Source organism: Macaca thibetana, chromosome 1, assembly GCF_024542745.1.
Source record: "Macaca thibetana thibetana isolate TM-01 chromosome 1, ASM2454274v1, whole genome shotgun sequence".
Lineage (NCBI taxonomy): Eukaryota > Metazoa > Chordata > Mammalia > Primates > Cercopithecidae > Macaca > Macaca thibetana.
In genome coordinates, this window is record NC_065578.1 from 3734703 (window position 1) to 3740122 (window position 5420).

Below are 5420 nucleotides of genomic sequence, written 5' to 3' on the forward strand. Positions count from 1 at the left end.
AGCAGAGTTGAGGCTCAACAGTGTTAATGAAATAAATGAATTAATATGTCAGCTAATAAATAAATAATATGAAGAACAAAGACACCCTGCTGCTTCTTGACCTTTGAAGGTGACACCAGTGCACAGTCCTTATCCAACATCTTCCCTTGGTTTAACCACCTTCTTGTTCTCAGCCAGGTAACCTCAAACGCAGTCAAGGGTCTGCTCTTGAGTAAAATTCCCTTTTTTTCTTTTCTTTTTCTGTTTTGGAGACAGAGTCTCACTCTGTTGCCGAGGCTGGAGTGCAGTGTCTCGATCTTGGCTCACTGCACCCTCCACCTCCCAGGTTCAATTGATTCTCCTGCCTCAGCCTCCCGAGTAGCTGGGACTACAGGCGAGCACCACCACGCTCCGCTAAATTTTGTATTTTTAGTAGAGACATGTTGGCCAGGCTGGTCTCGAATTCCCGACCTCAAGTGATCCACTGGCTTCAGCCTCCCAAAGTGCTGGGATTACAGGCGTGAACCACTATACAATTCTTGTATGTAATATGTTTCCAGAATGAACTTGCCACTTACGATATTTAACTACAATTTAAAAAGCTGTCTACTCATTGGGGGTCTCCCTAGAAGTCACTCTACGTTTTCCATTAATTTGTCAGAGGGTTTTATGATGACACAGATGAATGAGTTTACCAGGTGAACTGGGAGCCTCGCCTGCAGGACGAAGAGGGACTTCAGCCTCAGCTGGAATGAACTGTGCCGCCCACCTGTGCACGCACCCATCCATTCACCTTCTCACACACCCGTCCATCTGCTCCATACTAAGGACTCAGCACCTTTGGTGAGCCAGGCAGCGTGTGACTTCCCTGTCATCTCTGCTCTGACCCCAGAAACACCCAACAGAAGGGACAGGGCTTCCTTGACAAGTGTGGACATTGCCTTGTTCTCAAACACCGAAGTATACGCTGAGGCTGCAGCACCCCTCGCTGAGGTGGGAGGGGCTTCCCAGGCAGCCCCTGGGCGTCTGCAAGGACCAGGCACTGAGATGGCCAGAGGCAAGGCCTGCCCTGCCGGAACGAGGGTCCAGTGGGAGAAACAGAAAAAGAAAGAGGAGGAGGAAAAGAAAGATGATGCCGGAGGGGGAGGAGGAGACCCTGCCACGAGCTGTGGCACTGGAGGGGGATCCAGCTGATCGAAACAGGGAAGTTGGGAAACTTCTCAGGAGAGGTGACACTCACAGGAGTCCTAAAGGACTAGGGCAGATTGACCAAGGGACATGAGTGCAAGGAGGAGCTGTCCAAGAGGAAGCACTGGCCGATGCAGGGGCCTACTGGTGAGTGAGGTGGACAGAGGGCTTCGGGGACGAGCACATGAGGCAATGGCAGGGCTGAGGGAGGAGTGGGCAGAGCAATGGTGAGTGCCAAGGAGCACGCACGGAGGAAAGAGGGGCCAGGCCCTGGAGAGCCTCCAGTGCTGTGCGGAGGATCTGTGTCCTATCAGAGCAACAGGGAGCCCTTGCTGTATTTCAAGCCAGGGAGTGGCATCCCCACGGCGGGGACCACCATCACTGTCACTTACTGAAAACTTGTTCTGTGCCCGATGCTGCTTCCAGGGCAGGGCCTGTGACGACTGGGCTAACAGAACCACGAGAGGTGGAAATTATCATTAACCCCATTTTATGGAAGTGGAAATTGAAGCACAGAGCAGTTAAGTAACTTGCCTGAGGACGTGCAGCTGGAATTTTGGATACAAAGCTCGGGTTTGAGCCCAAGCCACCTGGTAGAACCTGTGGCTTAGCCGTTTTGCCCTGCGGCAGCACAGAGCAGCCGGTGTGCCTGTGACCTTTGATCCTGCAGCTCTTGAGAAGAGGGTGACCATGGGAGGGGGTTGCAGAGAGTCTCAGAAGCTTGGACACCCGAGGCGCCGCTTCCTGGAGTGTTTCGGGACCTCGCCTCTGACCTCAGTGTTTGGACCCCACTCAACAGACACATTCATTCTCAGGAAAGCCCTTGTCTGGTTAATCATGCTGAGTAGAAATCAGAGGGTTTTTTCTTTTTTTTTTTTTTTTTTTTTTTTTTCGTCAAGAGTCTGAAAGCTCCATTTTCAAAGGGTGCCTCTCACTGAACAAATGAATAGCCATCTCCTTATAAAGCATTCTGCTTTGAAATTCTGGGATGAAAAGGCCAGAGCACAAATGATTGCAGTGCTGGTAATAATGGTAACAATAATCATGATCATCATACTGTACCAGGATTTTATTTTTGAACTCGGGGAGGGCTCATTTGTGCTCTCTGGCTTCGGGCTGAAAGCCTGAACCAGGCCCTTCCTAGAAGCAGGGATGCGATCAGGCTGAGAAAAGTTTCTAGTGCAGAAATAGGGCCTCGGGTGAAGCAGTGCGCTCACCTTGGGCTCTCCCCTCCCTTCCCTGGGACTTTTGAAAACCTGACAAAGGTGTTTTAGTCCCTGGCAGCAGCCGCTGGGACCACCGGGGACGAAAACGTGTTAAAATCCAGGACAAACATTCCGCAGCATCTCGGGGCCAGGCCACGTGTCTGTCCCGCACTGCAGCCTTGCGGGGTGGGAATGTCTGTTCTGCCCCAAATACAGGGAATCCCTCACCTTGGAGCAGGTCAGTGAGCGCCTCAGACAGTGGTGTGTGTGGAGACTCAGGAAGTGGCCCACACTGCAGTGGAGGAAAATGAGGGAAATGGATTTCTGTCCCCGCCCCAACAACCAGGCCAGTCCCCGCGCCACGTCCTTCTAATCCGCGCTGCGCTCCCTCGTCTGGCTGAAGGTCATCCTCCACTTCGTGCTGGGAGCACAGGAAGCTGCCAGGCAGGCTGCGCTGGGGGAGAGGTCACAAGATGCTCACATCAGCGGACCGTCCTTGTTGAGCTGCAGAAAAATAAGAGAAATCGCGGGAGAAAGTGAAAGGAACAGAGCCTTTGGAGCTGGAATGTGCTCTCCAGCCACGACACTTATTTTTGCAGGCTCTCTGTGGGAAATGGCCTTGAAAAGATGGCAGGACGGTGTCCCCTTCGTGCGTTTCAAGATTCAGTTCCCCGGGTGTTCTCCCTTCCCCTGTCTCGTGCAGGGTCGGGGTGGGGAAGATCCTCCTGCAGGCCCTACAGCAAACGACTCGGGGTTTCCCAGGCGTTCAAGCATCAGAGGTGTCGAAATGAGGAGGAAGTGACAGGATGATTTAAGGAAGTTGGGCAACTCTTGTTAACAGGGTACTGTCAGGGGCAAATGGGGGAAGGTGAGTTTTCCGACTTCTCCACCCCAGTGAGAGGACACAGAGGAAACAGAGCCCACTTTGCCCTCTAAATACAAAGGAGCCCTCGGCTGAGTGAAGTGACCAGAGGCTATGGGAGGGTTTGGCTTAGAGAATTTTCTGGTAAACAGAGGATGAGGCAATGATTCCATCTTGGTTCACGACCTCACAGGAAACGCTTAAGAAACACCTCGCCTCCTGGTCTCCATTGGGAACCTCAGTGCAGGGAAGAGAAGGTGACCCTTACCTGCTGGGCAAGGCTCATGGGGTCAGCACTGTTGCTGTTCAGGACACAGACAGAGTGCAGGGAAGGAAGGATGGAGAACCGCCGGGATGCCTTGCTTTTTCAATTCTTGTTTGTTTCCCTTTGCAGACTTTAGGTGCACGTCATTTGATGAATGCCATGCCTGGGTTCATGACTCGCCAGCCATGCCTGGCCCACTTTTGCTAGTATTATTGTTACTTTTTGAGACAGAGTCTAGCTCTGTCGCCCAGGCTGGAGTGCAGTAGCACTCTGTCGGCACACTGCAGCTTCTGCCTCCCGGGTTCAAGTGATGATCCTGCCTCAGCCTCCTAAGTAGCTGGGATTACAGGCGTCTGCCACCATTCCTGGCTTATTTATTTATTTATTTATTTATTTTGAGATGGAGTTTCACCCAGGCTGGAGTGCAGTGGTGTGATCTCAGCTCTCAGCTCACTGCAACCTCTGCCTCCCAGGGTTAAACGATTCTCCTGCTTCAGCCTCCCAAGTAGCTGGGATTACTTGGTGGCCCCTGCCACCATGTCTGGCTAATTTTTTTTATCTTTTTTTTAGTAGAGACAGGGTTTCATCACATCGGCCAGGCTGGTCTCGAACTCCTGACCTCAGGGGATCTACCTGCCTCGGCCTCCCAAAGTACAGGGATTACAGGTGTGAGCCACCGCACCCGGCCTAATTTTGTATTTTTAGTAGAGACAAGGTTTCACCATGTTGGCCAGGCTGATCTTGAACTCCCAACCTCAAGTGATCCTCCTGCCTTGGCCTCCCAAAGTGCTGGGATTACAGACGTGATTCACTGTGCCTACTCTATTATTATTATTATCATCATCATTGTTATTATTTTTAGTTTCTTTATTTTATTTATTTATTTTTTGAGACAGGGTCTCACTCTATCACCCAGACTGTAGTACAGTGGTGTCATCTCGGCTCATTGCAGCTTTGACCTCCTGGGCTCAAGTGTTCCTCCCCGCTCAGCCTCCCAAGTAGCTGGGACCACAGGTATGCACCACCACACCCAGCTAATTTTTGTATTTTTGTCGAGGAAGGTTTCACCATGTTGTCCAGGCTGGTCTCGAACTGCTGGGCTCAAGCACTCCTCCTGCCTCAGCCTCCCAAAATGTTGGGATTACAGGCATGAGCCACCAAACCAGGCCTAGTTTCTTTATTTTTAACAACACAAGGCACTCCCATGAATCTACCATGCCACCTAGGAACTAGCAAAATAACTAGCAAATGACTTGCATGTGCCTATAGACTTCTCAGGATTAGTGCTGACCACTCCTTCTCTGAAAATAGCTGTGTCATATCTACGTGGATGCCTAAGAGCAGATTATTTATTTTATCTGATTTTCTGGCCTTTATTTTGATAAAGAATATCATTCTATATGTAGTCTTTCGGTACCTGCTTTTTTTCACTCAACCCAATTACTAATTAAGTTGGATTTTTCTTCAAATGTTTATTGGTCAGCTCTATTTTCTCTTTTGTGAAATGTCTGTTTCTATATTTTTGTTCACTTTCTCATTGGTGCGTTTATCTTTGCATTAATAATGTCTGGTTTTAAATATATATATACACACAATACACACATATACACACATTATATACATACACATATATATAATTAATACTAACGCTTTTTCAATTATATATGTCAGAAATATCTTCTCCCAGTTTGTAGCTTGTCTTCATTTTCTTGAAGGAATTTTTAATAAACAGAAGTTCTTAATTTAAATGTAGTCAGTGTATCCATCTTTTACGTAAGTGCTTTGTGTATTTTGTTTAAGAAATCTTGGGATCTCAGGAAAGCGTCTCACTCTGGTTCATGGTGGACACTTCATATATATCACTGAAGGAAGGAAGAAAGGAAGGAAGGAAGGAAGGAAAGAAGGAAGGAAGGAAGGAAGG